The following is a 24,273-nucleotide window of genomic DNA, read 5'->3' on the forward strand; positions in this document are numbered from 1 at the left end:
TAAAAAACTCTCATTTTTTTTTTTACAAATATGTATTTCCCATGTGTTACATAATTTTTGCTACTAATGAATCCAATGTCAATTACATAAGCTTAGGCTTGGATTTGGGTGAAAGAATCTAACCAACTTGGCTTTATTTGCTTATCTTTTAAAATGTTATAGATTAAAAAGTTGACTATGGATTGGGTCAAGCCATGGATTAAATACTAGAGGCATCTTTGAATCATAGAACCTCAGGATAAATGGGACATTAAAGTCGTATAACTTGGTCACACATACCTTTCCTACAACTTCTCTCTCCAGATCATCCTAAACCATCCTTGGATACTTCCAATTGCTAGATTTTGTTGTATTCCTCATCATAAGGTAGCATCTATTTCTCTGGAACTAGTAGTAATTCTTTCTTGGGTCAAAAGAAGTAAAGCGTGGAACTTAATTAGATTTGTAAATAGTTGCACTTAGCTATTCTGTTCTCCTTTGTCTTAAATGTTGTTTCCCAAGTCCAATGTTTCCCCAGTTCCCAATTCTTCATCATGTGGCCTGACATTTGGTTTCTTTTTCATCTTGCTTGCTCTCCTGTGATGGGTTCCTGTTTGTGTTAGTCCACAGTTAAGTGCCATCTCTGCAATCTCAGCTGTGGTCTGACAAGTCCATTGTTCCCTCCACTCATCCATCTAGATACCAGATCTAAATAATAAAGACTGAGATGATCTCATCAGATATTCTTGGATTCGGCATTCAGATTATGCTATTAACTCTTCCATCTCTTAACTACACAACCAAAATTGTCTTTCATGTTTTCCCACTTCTCCTTCACTTCCAGATCAATGTTTTGGCTCTTGATGGTCAAGAATGGCCAGTAACAAGACAAAAATAACTTGTACCAAATTCAAAGATCATAAACAGATCTTATATCCTTCCACACCTCAAGAACTGGTGTTTATGCAGAAATGAGTGATTAAGCAAAAGACGTGAGACCAAAATTGTCCATTTGTCTTCTATGAGTTTCAGGTTCAAACTTCCAATTAGATTAAAAACAAACAAACAAAAAAAACAAAAAACAAAAAAACTCTTTGGTGAAAACAGGTTAGTCAGTGATTAGCATAATTGGAAGATGATACAGATCATTGCAGAGTGTTTTCTATGATGGGAGGGGAATGGTAGCCTCTTTCTCAAATTATAGAGCAAAACAAACAACTTGTTATTTCCAGACAGGCAACAAGGCAAATGCTGAAACAAGTTTAAATTTATAAGAAGCCACATTACAAAAATGAGAGGGAAAAAACGTGATGAGGTGTTGGCCTGGGTAGTTCTTGCAAATCCAGAGTGCTCAGTCCTGGGAGCATCGCCCACCCCTATCTGCCTGGTGGGCTATCAGGTATTACCTGAGAAGGTGAAGCCCACTCACACGTCTGGGTCCTTCTATTTCTGAATTAGGAATGGGAGCCTGTCATGATGAGGGGTGCCTTCCTAAGATGCTCTGAGAGGCTAAACCCCAAGGAGGCACTAGAACCTGTTTAACCCTGTTCTTCATACAATTACTTTCTGCTCTACATTTTCCTTTTCAACTGCCTTAAACTCTTGCCCAAGCTTTGCTATCTAACCAATCCCACCTCTGGAAAGTTTAGATTTTATCTTAAGTTATATAATATTTGGAAGCCATCAAAATACAAGCTGTATCTGGAGACTTAAATTCTAAGACAGTCATTTCTTTTTTTCAGCAGGTGGCACTGTTGCAATGAGGCTGTTTCTTCTAGTGAAGACAGCATCAAGAGGAATCAGCAAATTTTAACCTTATAGTATATTTAATGCAAGGACGAAATTTTTAAAAATTACCTTAACAAGTGATGAAATTATCTTCACTTGTAATGGGACAAACCAACTTCATGTGTTGCACTGAGGACATGCCACCTTATGTGGTGTTTTTGCCAAAAATGCATGACCTGAATCGAACCCTGAGGAAACATCAGACAAATCTAAAGTGAAGGACATTCTGCTAAATATTGACCAGTATTCTTCAAAAATATGAAATTTAGGAAGACAGAGAACGGTTAAGCAATCATTCCAGATTAAATAACAGAAAAGAGACATAATAACTAAATGTTATACATAATCTGTGATTGGATCCTAAACCAAGATTTTTTATCCTGGACAGGACATTACTGAAGCAATTTGCAAAATTCAAATGTGCACTATAGGTTAGGTAGTAGTATTGTATCAGTATCTACTTTCCTGATTTTATGCTGTGGTTATGTAAGAGAATGCCCTGGATCTTGGGAAACGCAACTGGAACTACCTAGAGATAAAGGGTATGATGAAATCATGTCTTCAAATTATTCTCATATGTTTAAGAGAAAAATATGGTTTGCATATATTGTATATTTTGTATATATGAAATTATGTCAAAATAAAAATGAAAATCCCCAATGTTATATTTTCCTTGCCCCTTACTCAACTTCTCTTTCCAGCTAATAAAAGATGCATGCTGATACCAAACTTCATTGAGAACATCTTCCTTTTTTAAAAGTTCAGAAATTGTTTTAAGTTACTTCCTGTTTCTCTTTGAGTTCTCAAGTCATCAATACCTTTAGCGACAGCCTTTGAGATACGGTTTGGTCTAATGTCACCTACTTTCAGATCGTCTACCCTTCAAATATGTTTTGTAGATTCCTTTCCAATAAGCAGTGTATGTTCATTTACTTAAACATGAGAACATGTTTAGAAAACATGATCAGAGGTTGGGCGCAGTGGTTCATGCCTGTAATCCCAGCACTTTGGGAGGCCGAGGCAGGCAGATCACGAGGTCAGGGAATCAAAACCCCCCTGGCCAACATGGTAAAATCCCATCTCTACTAAAAATACAAAAAATTACTGGGGTGTGGTGGTGCGTGCCTGTAATCCCAGCTATTTGGGAGGCTAAGGCAGGAGAATTGCTGGAACTCAAGAGGCAGAGGTTGCAGTGAGCCAAGATCGTGCCACTGCACTCCAGCCTGGGTGGGAAAAAAAAAACAAACAAAAACGAAAACATCATCAGAATATCTAAAATCAATCACAGGATAAATCTTAGAATTTAAGAGCCAAAGGAATTTTAGAAGTCATTGTGCAAATATTGTCCCATCCCACCCTCCACATCACCTTCTGGGAGAAGAAACAGAAGACAATAGAGCTGCCATGACTTATCCAAGTGTACATGGTCACTAGGTGTGGAACCAGGTAAAATGCCCCCTAATTCCTGTCCTGCATCCAGTACTCCATCCCTCACTTTGCTTCTCACAGAGAAATACAGACGATAAGGTCAGATGCTGAAGACATGAAGCCACAAAATAACACAATGTAGCTCCTGTGTCGTGACAAGAAATTTAAAATACCCTATAATACTAAAATAAAAACATATGCAAAATTTACCTAAATTTTCAAACTCAAAAATAGCAGACTTAAAAAATAATTGACACTTGTCAGGGTTGCTTTGGACTGTACCCTCAGTCACTCCAGGAGTAGAAGGCCATTTTTTTCTACTCCATAGTAAAAGTTCTCAGTTAGAAATGGCGGAGAGGTCCTGGGACAACTTAACCAACCAACAGGAAGGCGAGTTCAGCTGAGAACTCAATCTGCACAGCTCTTCTGCACAAGAGAATTTGGTAAAGCCCCGCTGAATTTCCTCCACACTAGCAAAGTGTAGGTCACCCTGCAAACCAAACCACAGTTGTCAGCTATTACAGATACTACATGCCTGGCATCCTAGGTGCTGTGTGACCAGGAGAAGCAAGGGCCCTTCCAGAACAGCTGGCTTTGTGTGAGAAATGCCCACAACCAACCCCTAGAACAGTGCGCCTCTCCACCCCCACCCCTGCCACGCACACATACTCACAGGCCAGAGCTATATTTCCCTAACTCTAGCCTGAGGTGGTTAAAAGCCTGGAGCTCGTCAGGCCCAGCACATTGGAAATCAGAAGGGACCTCCCCTGCTAATCTCTAGGCAAATATTTTCTCAGCTCTGCTGACTTAGTGGTGAGTTACCAGCCTTGCACCTCTACAGTAAATTGAAGCAAGCCCACTTGGGTGGCAAGAGCACCAGTGCAAGGGGCCTGCCCTGGCCACTTGCCCCATCACCACCGTCCCAGGTGAAGATGCTAATGTTCTCTTCCTCTTTTCAAGGTGAGTCAAGAAAGGACCAAAAGGAAGACAGCAGGCAGCCACAAGGGCACATGGCCAGATTGAAACTAAGCATAGTAACAGAAAAATAAAGCTACCCTTTTTTATAGCTGTGTTTGGGGACTGATGGATCATTCCTACTATACCTAGTCCTCTCTTTCGCCCTCAATTTACGAGACCAAGTACATTCGAGCTTTTTGAGTTTGGATTTGGTTGGCGATTAGGTTGGATTTCTCCACTAGTGGACCCTGAAACAAGGATTCACAAGCAAGTACTTATTTTGGCGGTGATCCCAGAAACCACCCCTAAGAGAATAGGGAAATGAGACAAGAAAGAGAAGGCAACAAAAAATTTAAAAGGTGTGGATCAAGCATGTTTCTATTGTGGGTGTTAAGCAACCCTGCTGAGAACCACCGGGGACAGTGCCTCAGAGTCGCCCCATGGCAATTCTTCCTTGTTTCCAGGGGCAAGGAAGCTGCAACATTTATCCACCAACTCTCATCAGCATTCATGTGAGGGCTGCTCCTTTCAGATGGACATGAACTCCCCAGCATTAACGGGCTACCCCGCACCTGGGCTGAGGACACCTTGCTAGGACATAAAAACTCTCAGGCAGAGTTCCAGGTGCCTGCGATAGAAAGCCAAAAATGATGCAAAAAGAGCAGGTGCCAAAGGGGTGGGGATGGGGCACTGGCAGCATCTACCCCAGGAAGCCCAAAGCTAGAATCAAAGAGCACATAAAGATCAGTCCCTGAGTGTCAGACCAGTAGTTTACTCTGGGCTTGGTTTTCTTCCCATCTTTAGATTCAATGTGGCACAATGAACTAAAAGAAATCTCCAGCAGGATAGCAAACCCCACTCCACTTTCCAATTTTATACCACCAGTGGACTGTGTAGACAGAAGGGAAGGTGGCACAATAAAATATGGTGCTCAGAACCCGATTCCAGTAACATGAAAAGGCCATTTTTACATTAAAAAAGAGTTGAGTTTGGAGATTTACAAGGTAAATAATCTCCCACTCATGGCTTCTCTTGACCTGGCGGGATTCTATCTTCAACAGGCAGTTTGTCATCACAATCCAAACAAGACCCTCTCCCATGAGTGACTGGAAGATCCTAGAAGCCATACTCTCTGAACTGGCTCAGGGTGATATCTCCTGGCACCCTGTCCTGATCATTTCTGCTGCATGCTTAAAACACAACATGCAGCCTCCACAAACTTTGTGTGTCATAGAGCTCCTTGTCGCCAAGCCTCAAGCCCAGTCCTCTTAAGACCACTCCACACTCTTTATCTTGATGACCTTTCTGCAGAAAATAAAACTGGTCCCCTTTTTTAGAACGTTTTTTCCTTGCATTAAAAGTCACTATTCTCTGGTGGCCTTCCTCTCTCGATGGCTACTCAGTGATTTGCTGAGTTTCTCTGCTGTATTAACCTCGCCTTACTACCTTCTAGGACTTTGTCCTACGCCGTAATCTCTTTTTACTTGATATTTCTCTCTTTGGTCAGCTTTCCTCCATTATACCCCAAATATGTAACCATAACCCACAGACTCATGATGCCTACTCTATCCTTAACTCAGAATTATGCTACGAGCTGCCTACTTACCCCTAATACCAATACATACACATTTTATTGCCTCACCCTTTATATCTGCCCCTTCACTCTGTGTGCCTAGTCTGATGCATGCCCCTATTCTTCATTCAGTCAACAAAAGCGGAGAGTAGGTCATTGTCCTACATGCCTCCATCTCTCCACCAACCATTCCAGTTCCGATTCCCACGCCTTCATCACCATAAACTTTTTAGTACATCACCCCAACCAACTCGACTCTCTTTGATAACTAAAGTGACTTCGTTAGACATCCACTGTCTCTGGCTTCAGCTTTGCTCCAATTCATCTTCCATATACGCCCAGGCTCTTTCTAAAATGTAATGTTAACATGTGCCTCCTCTGCTCAAAAATGTTGGTGGCTTTGGCTTTTCAAAGCCATCAGGATTAGTTCAAATTCCTCAGCCTGACACAGGGCCACCTCCAGTTCATCATCTGCTCTCTCACTCTCTCTTTCCATTCTCTCTGTCTCTGTGTTTATCTTGGTCTTTATCTCTGTCTCTCTCCCTCTTTTTTTTTTTTCTCTCTCTCTCTCTCTGTCTTACACACACACACACACACGCTTTGTCTCTCTCTGCCTCTTTGTCTCTGTTTCTCTCCCTCTCTCTCCTCTCTCTGACTCTGTCTCTCTTACACACACACTCTCTTTGCCTCTCCCTGCCTCTCTCTCTCAGTCTCTCTTTGTCTCTCTCTGTCTTTTCTCTCACTGTCTTCTTACACACACCCACACACAAACACAGACAACACACATCTCCACATCATTAGTCCTGATGCTTACACAGATATGTTCTTCCTCTCTTGGGCTACTGGTCTCTATACAGACCTCAAGGCTAATCTAAGCTGTCACCTCCTTGGTGACAGACTCTTACTCTCCCAGTCTTTAATTCATTAGATGACTTTTTTAGATGTTCTCCTGGGGTCCTCTACATTCCTTTGAAGCATCTTTGTGGCACTACTTTGTGATTGCTTAACTGTGTTCTCACTGAGAATAGGGACCATGTGTTTCCATGCTGATTTTCCCAACTTGGAGCACAGCATTTGGCTCGGAGTTGAAGTCCCCTAAATGTTTGATGAATAAATGAAAATGAATAAATAAATGACACCTGATAGTGCAGGGCATAGAAAAGTATAGTTTGACAATGGTCGACATTTATGCTTTTCACCCTTTCTTCCTACTGTCCGTTTCCATTACAACCTGCTTAGGGCAACCAAAGCTGTGGCTGACCCAGGTCTCTCAGGGCCTCCTAAGCCAGCTCTGAGACTAAGACTGGAGAGGAATGCTAACTTGCCTCGACTATGTAAGACTTTACAAGTTCCAGAAAATTGATCTTTCCAGGCCTGCATGGCTTGGCATAAAAGTCAGACAATTTTTATTGAATCTGGTCCTGGTTGGTTAGATTTTTGACCTTAGCAATGTGGCCAATAGATTGGACCATGAATACTTTTTTTTTCTAATTTTTGCCACATGGGCTCATGTTTCCCAGGTCAGCCAGTAGGTTCAGTCATCATTGGCTTCCCTTGGGATCTGTTTTCCCTGTTCCCGTGGCATCCGTAATTGTGAATAGGCTTGTGGGTGCATTTCTGAGGAGTGGTGCGATGGCAATGGTGTGTACTATAGATGTGTGCCAACTGGTACTTGGTTGCTGTTTATGTTTGTCAGTGGTCCCTGTAATTGGAAGGCTGTATTGCCTTGCAATTATACAAAGGATAATAAAAAGAAAATTGGGGAAAACGTATAACATCAGACATAAACCAGTGATATTTTGTAATTTTACACGAATACAATACAGATTTTTTTCCCCCAAAATCTACTCAACTGTAGTGAATACTGAACAGAGAAAGCTCAGAAAACTCCACTTTAAAATGCAAGCACAAACGAATAGCTAATCTTTGGGTCTTTGAACATGATACAGTCCACTATAACCATACACACCCTCTGTCAGAATTCAGTGAAGGCAGGAATCCAGGGTTGTTGTTTTTCCAATGAAAAGCATTAACTAAGAGGTGTAGGAATGAAGCATGCTATAAATAAAATGGATACCTTGTATGGTTGCAGGGGTTCTACCACATCTTTCTAAGATTGCCACTGTAGTAAACCTTGTCAATGCAGACTTCTCTAACTCCGACATTACTCTATTGTAAATATATATATATATATATATATATATATATATATATATATATATATTCTTCTGAGAATATGCAAGTTTTGACTTTTTTAAAAGAGGAAAATCTGAACATTCATCTTAAAATAAAACTAAAATTAAGGTTTCTATCAACAACCTACTCTATTAGATTCAGGAAAATAATATTATTTAAGGGATTATTTATTGTTAAAAAATGAATCTATAAAATCTGGTATGCCTTAACGTAGGCATATTGTGAAACTTTTGAAAACTTTAACTGAGTGCTTGTTAATATAATTACACTATGATATGAAAAATCTTTGGGAAAACAGAAGTACACACCATCACTGCGTCTCAGTTCAGGCTTTGGTCAGACAGCATCTTACTGCCGTCTTACACATTCTCAGACTTTTCCACATTCGCACACTGTCTCAGTCTATTTTTTGTTGCTACAACAGAATACCTGAAGCTGGGTAACATATAAAGAAAAGAGGTTTATTTGGCTCATGGTTCTGGTGGCTGAAATTCCAAGATTAGGCAGCTGCATCTGGTAATGGCCTAATGCTGTTTTCACTAATGATGGAAAGTTTAAGTGGGGGTGAGCGTGTGCAAAGAGATCACATGCTGTGGGAGGAGGCAAGAGAGAGAAACAAAGGAAGCCAGATTCTTTGTCTTTGGTCACTCACCCGTGAGTGAGGGCATTAATGTCTTCATGAGTGATCACATCCATGACCCAAACACCTCTCACCTGGCCCCAGCTCCCAATGCCACCACACTAGGGATTAAGTTTCAACATGAGCTTTGGTAGGGACAAACAAACAATATCCAAACCATAGAACACATTTACAGAATGTTTCAGTTACTTTTCTTTCTTGCTGCATGATCATAGGACTTGCAGTACAGCTGCACAACTACAGTATAATAAAAACAAAAAAATGCATTATGGTAGTTTCTCAACCATACTGGCCAAGTTTTAAATATCTAATTCATGTATTATACTAATGGACTCAAGAAGTGCCTCTGCTATTATTCATACATATGGTTATATTTTAAATCTTTCATTTACTAAAATAGCAAACATGATTTGCACTGATTTATAGCTTCGGCAGCTTTTTCTCCTCATGGCACTGTCTTCAGGAGCAGCATGCAGAACTCTGAAAAGCCTCCGTGAAGCAGGATGGTGAGCTGTTTCCTCAGACTGTAATGTAAGGGAGCCCATCGGCCCTCACTCATGTCATTTCCAGAGTATGCATGTGGGAAGCAGAAACATGAGAAAAGATCACTCTCCCTGAGCCAACATTTAGCTCTTGATCTCTACAGGTAACTGTGTTACCTGTTCATGGAACCAATTGGAAAGCCATGAGTTTCCTCAAGGAAATGGCCTAGATGAAGTATGATCCTAACTTTTTTTTTTTTTTTTTTTTGGCAGCATACAGGGCTTCTGAGCTTCTTTAGACTTAACGTGCTTAGCATCTGGACTGGCTTAACTTTCCCTCAGCAATGTTTTGGATATTTTAATGGATAGGAAGTGCCTTCTCATTTTCTCTCCTTTGGGGAACCAAGACTTATGTACAGATTTTCCTCTCAGGTTTGAATGCGAGGTCTCAAGTCAAAACCAGGATTTTTTTCCTCCCCTGAAAAATGTCACATGTGCAATGTCCAGGAACATCCCTTTGGTGGAGGGGAAGAACAGCACAGGGGTTTCATGTGTGCAGAGAATCAAGGAAATGAGCAGGCTCCTTCCCACAAAGTCCTTCATAGAGGGGACAGGGAAGATAGGCATAGAAGGCCAAGTTTCCTGCTTCATTATAACTATTTTTAAATTTATGACTCTTGTCTCTTTCAGTTTTGAAGGGGCGTTTTTAAAGGTATTTTTCTTGGCTACCAGCTAAGGTTTATTGAAAACTAAAGCCAGAGTTAAGGAAAAATGTATAGGATGGGGAAGTTGAGCTCCTGGGGCCAGTAACACACATTTCCCATTCTTATGCAGACTCTGAAGATGTTTCAGAGTTTATCATCTTCAGCCAGCAGAGGAGATGATCAGTGTTGGCAGATGGGTTTAAAGATCTCGCAATAAAATCAACTGCAATTAGATACAAAGCAAAGAGCCTTTCTCCTTTATTTTACATTGAAACAACCCTAGGATGATAAGAAAAGTGATTCAAAAAGAAACATGATATCTGATCTTTCATAGATAAATAAATTCTTAAGAGCCATAAAAGTCCAAGACCAAGGGCCAACATCTACCAGTGGAGCCTCTGATGTGAAAAAGTGACCCAGAGCTATGATTCCATCCTGGGATAGCTTCACCCTTATGTAGTTTCTTCGCAAACACCCTTCCCTTCACACCAGATAAAGCTTGAAAACCCAAGGAGATATACTGAGAAAATGACTACAGCTCTTTGTTCCCTAATTTGTCTGTCTTTAACATAAGTAACAGAGCCAATGACCTCTCCCCTCACACAATCTGCTCTGCAACTGAAAGGTCCAATGACAAAGGGCATCTTCACTTTGGAGGGTATAAGAACTCCACATTACTCAGAGATGTGTTACACATAAAAGAAAAGGAAACAGAGAGAAGTGATGGATAATTCATTTCCAGAGGAAGTAGAATTAAATGGAAGTACACACTTCAAAAAACAAACAAAAAAAGAAAATGCCTAGTATTATAGAACAAACTGAGGCTGCCAGAAACACATCCTTTTTTGTCAGAACACTTTTTATTGGACTCTCAATGTAATAATTAGCAGTCTCACACAAACTTAACCAAACAATCCATATCAATTCCCACTTCTGCTAAAGGTTCTGTCTCAGTCACATCCATCTAATTTTTAAAACATTTTCCTTTGAAAAGTCAATATATTGAGTCTCTCAGTTGTTTTTAGTTGATTTCTGGGGCAACAAATTTCCATAGCATGAGAAACTTCTCAAGTGCATAGTTAGATATTTCATGTTTACTTTTTTTATTATTTATTTATTTATTTATTTATTAGACGGGGTCTCCCTCTGTCACCCAGGCTGGAGTACGGGTGGTGCGATCTCCGCTCACTGAAAGCTCCGCCTCCCAGGTTCACGCTATTCTCCTGCCTCAGCCTCCGGAGTAGCTGGGACTACAGGCGCCCACTACCACGCGTAGCTAATTTTTTGTATTTTTACAAAAAATTTCACCGTGTTAGCCAGCACAGTCTCGATCTCCTGACCTCGTGATTCACCCGCCTCGGCCTCCCAAAGTGCTGGGATTACAAGCATGGGCCACCACACCGGCCTCATGTTTACTTTTATACAGACAACAGCATTAATCTAAATATACTTTAAATTTTTTAAATGCACTTTAAGTTTTTAAAGTGTATTTAGACTAATGGAAAAATGAATTAAATTATTTGAAATTTATTCAGTTTTTGTGCTTAAGAAATATTTGCCATCTAGAGATTGCAACTTCATTTTAATGGAAATAAAGGAGAAAGAAAAAGTGCAAAGTAGAACAAAGAAATTCTGTCCTTGGAATGGGGGGAAGATTCAGGGGGATTTTCCAAATATAGGAAGACACAGCTTGCACTGATACCTACACGTTCTTAACTGTTTCCTATACCCAGCTCATAGATGAATTTAGGTGTCCAACGTTGAAATAATTTTAAAAATACTGAGTGAGTAGCTCATGAAAATAAAAATTTATCATAGTGATGGTTGATGACTGTAACAAAGATTTATTGATCCCAACTGGTAAAATAAAATAACACTGAATTAACTGGCACAGGAAAATTAAAATTTCAAAAGAAATTCTTAAATTGCAATATTTTCTTTTAGCAAGGAAAAATAGTGACTCAACTGAGTCACTCTGAAGCAGTGATTTTTAAACATTTTCAGGCTCTTCTTTGACTGGAATATTACACAATATTCAACATATGAAAGAGATCAATGTGAAACTGCAAGGCTGAAGCAGGATCCCAGAAACTAGAGTTCATGCCCCTCTAGCTGTGGACCAAAGACACCATACTCTAAATATACACAAATGCACAGGTCAGTTATTTTCAAGATCCTTCATCAACATGGAACCAAAAATCCCAAATAAAATACTAGCAAATAAACAAAAAAATAGTGATATTTTAATATATTACTGTAGAATGTTTTCTAAGATAGATTGCTAAAAAAGAAACAAGCAAAGTGTAGGAAAAAGTGTATTCTATTCTAGCACTATTCAGAAAAGGAAAGTGATATGAATACAAGTTTCTGTAAATTTTCTTTCTAAAATGTATTAGAAAACTAAAATTAAAATATTTTAAATGTTGACTTATGGCAGAAAGAGAGACTAAGATAGAGAAGACAGAAATGGACATTAAACTTTTTTGAATATATCTTATTTTGCATGCTTAATTTTGAAATCATGTAAATATTTTTATATAACTTGAATAAACAAATACATAAAATAATTTCTAAAAATAAAAATAAAGAGCAACTATGTATATAGTTTGTGGTATAAACACACTCAGAGGAACTATTTCTAGTTACTTTAAAATATATTATTTGACTGTACATTACTAGTTGGACATGTCCTAAGGACAAGAAGAACTGTAAAACCATGTTCATGGCTCTTTTTTATTTGTATATAGGTTTTTCCATTATCTTATTATATGTAGTAACAGTGGTGTTGTGTGCGTTTTGTAGGATATAACAAGTTGTTATGTTGGCATTTGTGAGAATAAGGTGTTCCAGTATGACCTCATGATGCATTTTATCTGTTTTAAAAAATCATTTCCTAGTGGTGAAAATGTAAAGTGAAGAAAGCATTTTACTTTATAGTGAAAAGAGCTAGAAACAATGGCACAAATAACATGTCACCCAAGCTGTGATCTTTAAATATCATTTCCCATTGAAAGGGACAGGTTCTCCTTTGGAAAATGAATGCAAGACTGGAAAGGAATTGTGCAAAACGAACTTGAGACACATTATTATAGGAAAAAAACAAGGATGCAATTAGGACTTCTGGAACAACTATGAGGAAATCGGCAACTTCTCTCCCCAGTGAAACAATGATCAATTTTTGATTATTGTAAAATACAGCCATTTGAAGTCTTTGGAAATGGACCTAAGGGCATACAGCAAATTGAGAAGCATTTATTCAATAAAATCTATGAAACCTTGGAAAGAACAGTGTGGCCAAGAGGATGGCAGATCTTTTTACTCCCAGGACAGTCATAAGGCTATGGCTTCACCCCAAGAGGGGCAAGCTGCTGGCATCTCTTCTCCTCTCTGTTCTGGGAGGTGCAGTCAAGAACTGGGCCTCATTTCCACTCATTTGATGGAGGGTCTATCTAAGGCTTTTCAGGTCAAGAATACCAAGGCCCTGATTACTGCCTGTCCACAGTTTCTGCTTGTATGTTATAGGTTCTCCCCAGAGAGGGGCAAGCTGAGAATACCACAGGCTACTATACTTAATCCCAGCTCCCACGTATAAGGTAAAGGTATAAATCTGGAAGAAGACCACCATCTCCACCTCCAGTTCTGGTACAGTAGAGCACTAGAGGTTCTTCCCAGAGGGAAGGGCAAGATTGGAACACTGGAAGCTCTACAGATCTTCTCAGAGAAGGGCTGATAATATCTGGAGAAACTCAGGTCTCAAGGCATTGTGGAAAATAATAGAGATCTTAGCAGTGAGCAATTAAGAAAAGTCTAAAAATTCATCAATACAGTTGTGACAAAATAGCTGACCAGCCAGAAGTTTAACAGAGAGAAACAGAACGGGAAAAACAAAGAAATAAAAAGACTGCTAGGACTACATTGAGCCCTGGGGTTCTGAAAGCTGTGTATATGTGCTAGGCTGCACTCACCCAGGAGCAGCCAGACCGAGCACTTGAAAACTACTAGCCCCTGGCAAAACATGGGGTGAACTTGAAACTATACACATATTCATCAACAAAGGGCCAAAGTCCTACAAACTTAAAGGGCACTAACTCTGACCAGTCTTTGAATGAACACTAAACTATGCTGGGCAAACAGTGGCTTCCAGAATGCAAGCTTAAAAAATAAAAACAAAGAAGAAAAGACTGAGCAGTGACATCAGAGGCAACCCTGTGGAGGAAGTAGAATTTAGAGATTTAGTTCAGGCAAACCATTATTCAAATAAACCAACGAAATCCAGCAACATCAACATGCTGATCGAAGGAGGCACTAATTAATTAAGATCCAGAGTTGCCACAATGTATCATCTAAAATGTCCAGTTTTTGACAACAAAAACAACAACAAACGAGACATGCTAAAGAAACAAGATAGTGCTATCAGTATACAGAAAAAAAAAGTGAGTAATAAAAGGCACCTTTCAGAGAATCCAGATATTGGATGTGGCAAACAAAAATTTTAAAGCAGCTATTATAAATAAGATCAAAGAATTAAATGAAGCTATGTTTAGATGATTAATGATGGTTTGATGGCAATGATTTACCAAATAGAGAATACCAGTAGAGAACAGAAACTACTTCAAAAACAAATAGGAATCCTGGAATTGAGAAATACAATATCTGATATGAAAAGTTCACTAGAGGTGCTCAACAGTACATTTCAACTGGCAAAAAAGGGAATCAGCAAACCTGAAGACAGATAATTAGAGATTTACAATCTGAATAACAGAATGAGAGAATGATGAAAAATGAAAAATTCTTCAGAGAGCTATGAAAATCATTAAGCATACCAACAGACACATAATGGGAGTATCAGAAGGAGAGGGATGAGCAAAATAAGATAGAAAATATGTTTGAGGAAGTAATGATTGAAAATGTCTAATGTATGATAAAAAACATTAATCTACACAACCAAGACTTGAGATTGTTATTGGTCAGAGTTGCCCTTTAAGTTTGTAAGAGCTTGGCCCTTTGTTGATGAATCTGTGTATAGTTTGGGGAATGCTTTCAAGTCTACTTCACATCTAGCCAGAGAATAGCAGCTTTCTAGTGCTTAATCTGGTTGCTCCTAATATGGACAGAAGACAGGGAAATATTGAATAAAAGAGGGTGGTTCCCCAGCAAAGGCCCCAGCCTCAAGCCTGAAGACCTGCAGCTCTAAATAAAGATAGGCATTTCTGGTTTTGCACTCAAAATGTTGCTTTTTGTCCCGCCATGCCCCCACCATCCTGCCCCCATATAAACCTTAGACCTCAGCAAGCACACAAACAAGTGGCTGAACATCGGGACCAGCAGACCAGCTACAGTGAAACAACTCAGCAGAGAAAGACAGAAGAGGAGGGATGTCTGGCATCAAGGGGAGTTCAACCAGGAGTGGTCAGAGAAGTGTCTGGCTGCTGGGCAACCTGATTCTAGGGGAAGACCACCTTCCCACTCCATCCCCCATTTCTGGCTCCCCATACATCTCACTGAGAGCCACCTCCACCATTTAATAAAATCTTGCACTCACCCTTCAAGCCCATGTGTGATCTGATTCTGCTGGTATACTGGGCAAGGACACGGGATATAGAAGGCTGTCACACTGACCCCCTGCCGTTGAGATAAAGTAGAGGGACCACTGAGTTGATTAACATAAGCCATCTGCAGACAGCAAAGCTGAAAGAGCACACTGTAACACATGCCCACTTGGGCTTCAGGAGTAGCAGACCCCCACCGCTAAATGCTGCCATGGGGCCAGAGCCCAAAAGCGCTCACACCAGCCTCTGCACCTGCCTGTCTGCATGGTCCCCTTAGTGGTTTGAGTTGTGGGGTTACCAAGTAGGCAACACCCCTGTCTCAATGTCCTGTGAGGGGAACCAGGGAACTGTCTCATTTCACCCCTGGGTGAGTGCAGTCTGGTATATGTACATAGCCTTCAGATTCCCAGGACTGAATGTAGTCTTACTAGGCTTTTATTTTTTATTTTAAAATATTTTTCTTTAGTTCTTTCTGTTAAACTCCTGGCTAGTCATCTATTTTGTTTATTGTAATTAGTTTCACTGGGTTAATAGTCTTTTTTAATTTCTCACCACCAAATCTCAACTTCAAGTAGGATAAACACAAAGAGATCCAAACATAGATATATTACAGTCAAAATGTTTCAGGACAAAGAGAAAATCTTGAAAACAACAGGAGAGAAAAAACTTGTCTTTAGTCATGTACAGTGGAACCCGAATAGGCTTAAAAAATGACTTCTCATGAGAAATGAGGAGGAAAAAAGGCTGTGGTACAATGTACTCAAAGTACCTGGAAAAAAAATCTGTCAATCAAAAATGCTGTATTCAGCAAAACTAAACTATCTTTCAAAAATGAAGGCAAGGGAAAACTGATGCCTAGCATGACAGCATGAGTAGGTCTGCTGATTTACTCCCCAGGGAAACTAATAAAAAATATTTTAAAACAACCTTTTGGAAATAACCCTAAAGGCAAATAGTAAATGAATAAACATCTGTTGAAGAAAATCTATAAAAATTCAGTAGCAGGCTAAGCGTGGTGGCTTATGCCTGTAATCCCAGCACTTTGGGAGGCTGAGGCACGCAGATCATGAGGTTAGGAGATTGAAACCATCCTGCCTAACATGGTGAAACCCCGTCTCTACTAAAAATACAAAAAAAATTAGCTGGGCATGCTGGCACATGCCTGTAGTCCCAGCTACTTGGGAGGCTGAGGCAGGAAAGTCACTTGAAGCCAGGAGGCAGAGGTTGCAGTGAGCCAAGATCACGCCACTGAGCCACTGCACTCCAACCTGGGCAACAGAGTGAGACTCTGTCTCAAAAAAAAAAAAAATTTCAGTAACAAAGTTGATACTATGTGGTAGATGAACCGATACCTTGCCCTCTTTCCGCCTCTCTCAACTTAACAAGGCACAGAGTCTTCTCAAAATGCTACAGCCAAGAACACAGCACTTCCTATTTCCCAAAATGATTAGGACTCCAGCATTTCTCATCCTATTCTCCGTTACTTGTTGTTGAAGCTAATTCCCAGGCAAGTAATGGCAAGAGGTGGAGGTTCCCCTTATCTGCGCAGGCCCCACTTAAAAGAGGCTCTACCATAGGCACAGTATGCTGAGAACTCAGAAGCCCAAATTGCCCTTTATCTGGCTCACAAGGCTGTAGGTTTGTGCTAGGAGAGAGAAGCCGGAAGTACCTCCTCAGTCTGCTATCCCCTTCACCCAGTGCTCAGCTCCTAGAGTGGGGGTATCACTAGGAGAGAAGACTTCCATTTCCACTACTGCCAGCTCCAGAGCACTGGCTCAGAATTTTCCTGGGAAGATAAATAATCTATAAAATATATAGCTCTTTCTCTCTTCCCAAGGGAACTGACTTTATTTACAACAGAGCATGGAGAAATTTAAACCTAAAAATCACCCTTAAGAACAGTGGATATTGTGGTGAAAGACAATTTGGGGAACTTTCTTGTATTTAATAAAGATACTGTTAACCAACGAGTTTGCCAGAGAGAAACAAGGAATAAGACATGTAGAAAAACCCTTCTGGGTTAGAATAAATATTACACAGGATTTAGAAACTTTTCTTTCAAAGGAGCCATACTTGATTGGATTGGTATGTAGAGCAATGTATGCCCCCAGGAATTATCGCAAACAATGGAGTAATCAGTTAGCATTAGTGGAGTTTAATATCTGAGGTGGTCAGGAAAAGAGACTACCAATACCAGTGTCATCCCAAGTGACTATAGACATACTCAAAACTGCACCTTCCTAAGAAACAACCTCAGAGGTTTAGCACTGTTGGGGGTAAACAGACATCACTAAAATAATCCAGCCACTCACTAAAACATAAAGAAGCAACTAACAATACAAGCTAAGGGTTGGGGAAGGGCTACTACCCAGAGTTGCTGCAACACATATGATCTAAACTGTCCAATTTCCAAAATAAAGTGATGAGGCATGCAACGAAACAGGAAAATACGAGCCATATACCAGAAAAAAGCAGAAAACGTAAATTTGTCTGTGAGAATGACAAAACATCAGATTTAAGAGAAAAGGACTTCAAAATAGCCATTATAATTATGTTGAAAGAACTAAGAGAAAGCATGATAAAAGGCATAAAGTTTAATGATAACATTGCATCAAAGACAATACAAGTTGAATCCCTAATCTGAAAATCTGAAATCTAAAATGCTTTAAAATCCAAGTGTTTTGAACATTGACATGATGCTCAAAGGAATGCTTTACTGGGGCATTTCCAATTTTGAATTTTTTGATTAAGAATGCTGAACCAGTCAACAGATAATGCAAATATTCCAAAATCCACCCAGCCCAAATCTGAAATCTGAAATACTTCTACTCTTAAGCATTTCAGATAAGGGATGTTCAATCTGTATTAATAAATAGAAATAAATTATAAAAGAGAATGAAATGGAAATTCTGGAGTTGAAAAATATAATAACTGAAATTTTAAAATTCACTAGAGGATTCAACAGAGATTTAAACTGACAAAAGAGAAAATTAGTGAACTTGAGGATAAATTGATAGAGATTATACAAGCTGAAGAACAGAGATAAAAAGAAATAAAGAAAAATGATGGCAGACTGAGAAAAATGTGGGACAATGTTACCTGTACCATGTAGGCATACCTAAAGGTGTAGAGAGAAAAAAAGGAAGAAAAAAAATTTAAAAAAAACACTTTCAGAAAGCTTCTCAAATTTATTGAGAAACAATAACTCACATATCTGGAATATTCAACTGGGACAAACACAGACCAACAAACAGATACAGCATAGTAAAAATGCTAAAAGTCAAAGGCAAGAAGAAAACCCTGAATGCAGAAAGAGAAAAGCTCATCACTTACGATGGAACCCCAGTAACATTAACAGGCTGACTTCTCAACAGAAACAATGAAAGACAGAAAGCAGTGGGATGAAACAGTCAAAGTGCTGAAAACAAAAAACTCAACCAATAATTCTACATCCGGCAAAGCTGTTTCATTATCTTTCAAAAATGAGAGTAAAGTAAGACTTTTTAAAATAAATAAAAACTGGTCATTTGTTGCTACCAGATTAATCTTACAAGAAATACTGAAGAAAGCCCTTCAGACAAAAAGCAGGTGACCCTAGACACTAATTTGAATTCACATGCACAGACAAAGAACATTGGTAAAGATAATTTTGTAATTTTATAAAACAGCATAAAAGCACATTTTCTCATTTCTTGTATAAGTTATTTAAAATCAATTGTATAAAATATGCTTATGTGCAATGTAATTTTGGGCTTATCACATATAAATTTGCAACATATGGAAAATATATTTGCCAATACTAGCAAAATGGGGGTGACAGGGAGCAAAACTGTATTAGGATAGATGGTAAATCAATAACTATAACAATGCATTATTGGTTTGTAACATCAATAGAGGTAATGATATATATAAAAATAATGCCAAAAAAGGGGAAAATGAAATAAAGCTATAATGGAATAATGTTTGCATATATAAATGCCATTAAGAAAGTGCAAATCCAAAGCTGATTCTGATAAATTAAGATACATGTGGTAAACCCTAGAAGAACTATTTTTAAAAAGACCTCAAAACTTTAGTGAAAAAATTGTTAGATTTTTCTAATGTTATGCTACATTAGAAAACATCCACTTAATGCAAAAATAAGCAGTGAAGGAGGAATAAAGGAATAAAAATTACATGAGACATAGAAAACAAAAACTAAAATGGCACATAAAAATCCAACTATGTCAATAATAGAACTAAATGTGAATGGAGTAAACAATTCAATCAAAAGTTAGATATCGTCACACAGTATTTTAAAAAATGATCCGTCTATATGCTGTCTATAAGAGACAAAATTTATATTCAGAGATAAAAATCCATTGAAAATAAAAGGATGAAAGAAGACATTAAAAGATATGGGAAAATATTCAAGAACAGTGTCTGTAGCCAATGGGCTTAAATACTACATAAAAGCAGCATACCCTTCTGCCTGGGCAAAAGAGACTTCTGCCATAGGCCCATACTTTAAAGCCCTCAAATATCATACCCAAAAAACCCCAAAGTTAATAAATACAGGGCACCTTAATCAGAACATGACCGTAAGCAGCCACCTTAGGACTAATGTAGTTGAGGCCCCAGGTAAATGCTTCTCTACATTTTTTGCCTTATGTCCTCAAAGCAAAGGGTGACTGCATGGAAAGGCAATGAAGACCTGCATGCTATGTCAGAGACAGACGTGGCTTCAGAACACAGAGAGTTTTAATCAATTGAAGCATTTAGGCAAAATAAGTAAGTACAAAACAAAAATTCATTTTCTCTCAGAAAACATAATGACAGCAAGTTCTTGGGTAACAAAACATCATTTTCCAGTGGTGCCAATCATTCATTTTCTTACTTTTCTGTGTGTTTTTCTGTATGCTACCAGAAGTATTCATGGATTTTCACATTATTAGCAATATTTGCATTTTTGTTGAGGAATATTTACAATATTAACAGTAAATATTACTTTTAAATATATATGTATAAAATGCACATACTTACCCATATATATGTATACATATATATGCACATAGACATGCAGGTACAATTCTTTACATTTGGGATTTAGATGAACATTGAATACATCAATTCCAAGAATTGCAAATAACCTACTTTTGGTTATTTGATGCCTATATGATCAACTTTTTACTTAATATGGCATTGTGAATATTATCTCTTATCACATAATATCTAATTAATTCTCTATTTTTGGACCTTTATATTTTCAGTTTTTGCTTCCATAATTAGGGATGAGATAAACAGCATTACCATCAAAGCTCTGCAAGTATTTATGGGATAATATTCTAGAAATTATTTTCTGAGTTAAAGGAAACACAAAATTTTAGCATGGGTTGTGTTACAGTAATCAGTAATTATTTTAGTTTGATAAGCTTAATAAACATTTGAGTAAATGTGTAATAATTAGAGCATCTCATGAATAGCATTCTATTGTGTTTTTAAAATTTTCAGATAAATAACCAAATTTAATACATCAAAGAAGCAATCATGAATGTCAGATGATCAAATTTTATCTCGGAAAATGCCTACAATTTTAGTTTCTCTAAAATGGGCATTCTTAGTCAACTGTGAATCTTTTTAAAAAGATGTCCCACACACTTGGACAAAATATATAGAGACATGTTACATGAACATGCATTTGTGTTTATTTATTTATTTATTTGTGAATGATCATTATAATACACATGCTTTGGAAAGATATTTGAGTGAGTAGTTACACCATAAAAATATGCCATGGTTTGGAGGATTTCTCCCGTTGAAAGCCTCTGTAGTTCAAAGAGAGAATTTATGCTTTGGGTAAATATTTATTTACAAAAAGAAACCAACAAAAACAAAATTTTCTTCTTACTATTTCTTTTTAAAGTCAAGCTTACTTTAAGGGAAAACACAATAAATATTTGGTAATAGGGAGCAGACCCAAAGTTACAGAATAAAAACTATTTAATACCAGATAACAAAACAGAGTCATCAAAGGAAAACTCATCTTAAACTATTTATAGCATAACTGTCGCCCATCTTATAAAGGCTTTTATGTGATATTTGGTTATTCATGTGATTCCTACCAACATATGTGTTTATGCTATTTTGAAGGCAACTATTCAACCAATTATATTGTTCAATTCATCTATTAAGCTTTAATGTTCTTTCACACAAAAATGTTTTTGACAAATTGGCCAGTATTTGATCTATAGTTTATATTTTGCTACTTTTTATGCAGGGAAAATTAATACTTATCTTCATGTAACACTTTACTGAACAAAACTAATAAGCACTCAACAGGAGTTCAAACTGAAGTATATATGAGATTCAAATACATTAAATAGAATTCTTGCAAAAACTTGCCAATTCACAGGTCATGTGGTTTAAATTTTTACATATGAATTTGACACTCATCACGCTAACTTAAGTATCATAAATATGCAGAAATAGTGCACAGTATACGAAATTGGGAAGTTGCTATCTCTCTTGTGTCCATGACACGCTCTATTAATTACACTTTGTCTTCCAGAATCTCCCTGATCTCATGCCACTGACTGAGAAATCCCCTGGTTAAATGAAACTCTAGAAGGTCATTAAAGAAGACTTCCATTTGTCAGTCCATACTGTAGCTTTTAGCCTCTTCTTGGACTGTTTCAGAAAATATGCTGGTGGTGACTCTAGTTCAAGTTAGGCCTCACCTAAGGCCACAAATTGTGGAGAGTCAATAATCAGTAAAGCCCACTAAGTTATAATTTCACTCAGGGAACCCTACAACCAGAACCCAAGAACTGAGCTGACACAGGCACACTTGGGACAATGGTGATGTGGGTGTGAGGCTGTGGGAGTGTGATAGGGCAGGAGTGTTCATTTTTATAAGCTTGTGTGAATATTCTGTTCTTAGATGACTCAGGATTTTATCTGAATCTTAATAAATTTCTCTGCTATAGGACCTTGGTTTCCCAAAACATCTCTAGAAGACAAACGGTTGCTCCTAATTCTTGTCCTGAAATTTTGGACTCCCTTCTAACCTGGCTCCTCTGTGGCCATAGCTGCTTATACTTGTTCTTGGCCTTTTTTGGAGCTTTTTTCATTTAACCCTAAATTAGTTTCAGACTTCACTAGAATCAGAAAAGTGAAATGACTCTAGATGCCCCTGGCTCCTGCTAATGATAGCTGAATAGAAATGTCACCACTTCAATGAAATGTCTCTGGCAAAGCATCTAGCAAGACTGTGTATATTGTTTTAATTAGGCCATACGATACAAAGTCTTTTTAAAAACAGAGAACTAATAGGAAAAGTAATTTTTCAGGAAACATAATTATCTTTTGATTAACTACATATTGTTGCATTTGAAGAAAAATAGTCTAATAACTACATCTTTAGACATTTTTAATCTATATTTTCATAAGGCACAGTTTTTTTCTTCTAACACCAAGGAAATCATACTGCAAAGAAGACAGATTTTTAAAAAAATAGAGACATTCATTTTTAACTTGTTACAAACCAAAAGCATTTAAAGCCTTATAAACTTGTTTATTAGAAATAAAAATGTTTTTACATCCCTCCTGACATGCTTTGATTTTTCTCCAAAGATGTATCCCTCCCATAGCTAAGAGAAGAAAGCACGTTCAAAGTTTAAATTGCTATTTATTTGTCATAACTAGTATGTGCTCTCCAACCTCTCAGCAAAGATGACTGACAAACTAGAAGCCCAAGGCTGACTTTGTCACTTGGGGTTGACTCAACCAGGCTCTTTTGCCTTGCTTTGGGTTTTCTGTGAAATATGGAAATCATTACACTAATGATTGTGAAGACATGATGAGACCACAATGTCTCCTTGGAAGATCTGTGGGACAGGGATGGTTAGAAGAACCCTGAATTGTCCTTCCCTTCATGTAACCATAGATGGATGAGCTGCTCTTCAACGAAGTGCCCCTATGGTTTCCCAGCGAAATGATGAGGTAGAACACAAGATCTGTCATCACCCCAAATTTATTCAGCTGCTGCCACAGTGTGACAATCATGAGATGCTGGGAATGAAGAGGTGAATAGAACACATTCCCTTTCTTCATGGGTTCACATTTTTGTCGTTGACCTTCACAGTCCTTGCCAGTTCGGTCATGTCATGGCATTTGTGTGGTAGCAGCCTCTGAGATGGTGCCCAGCGATTCCTGCCTCTTAGGATTCACAGCCTTGTTCCATCCACTTCCCCATTGTTTCGGGCTTGGTCTATGTGACTAACGCATATGGCAGAAGTCATGGGATGTCATTTCTGACACAAATAATGTTGTAAAGGATTGTGCTCTTCTTTCTGTCTCTCTCAGATCTTGATCTGAGAGAAGCAAGCTACTCTTTTGTGAGCAGCCCTGTGGAAATACCTAGGAGACAAGATGCTGAAGCCTCTGGCTAACAGCCAAGAAAGCAAAGAGGCCTGTGGACAAATGTGTTTGAACTTAGGAGTGGACTCTGAAGCCCCCACGTCAAGCCTTGAGGGGATTGCAGAAATGGTTGGCAGCTCAAATGCAATCTCGAGAGGCTTGGGTGCAAAACCACCCAGCTAACACATTTCTGGGTTTCTTCCCCTCAGAAGCTGTATGAGATGATAAATGTTATTTTGAGCTGCTAAGTTTTGGGGGTGATTATGAAGCAATAGACCATTAATATAGTGTTCTCACTTTGGAATTCCATTGGCCAGTCAAAAGAGCCTATATCCAAAGAGCTGGGTTCTCCTTTCGGATGTGATGTTGAACAGGTAATTTAAATTTTTTGAAAAATTTTCATAATCCACAGGACGAGAAATTGTGTCTGTAATTGAACCCCTTATAAGAAACTGATTATTTAAAAATAAGATTATTGTAATCAATGCAAAAATAATTAATTGCTCTTTAAAAAAATCTTGAGAAAATGGACTGGGGCAAAAGAGACTGAAAATGTAGCAAAACTAGTTGTGAGCACAGA

Source organism: Macaca mulatta, chromosome 10, assembly GCF_049350105.2.
Source record: "Macaca mulatta isolate MMU2019108-1 chromosome 10, T2T-MMU8v2.0, whole genome shotgun sequence".
NCBI classification, from domain to species: domain Eukaryota; kingdom Metazoa; phylum Chordata; class Mammalia; order Primates; family Cercopithecidae; genus Macaca; species Macaca mulatta.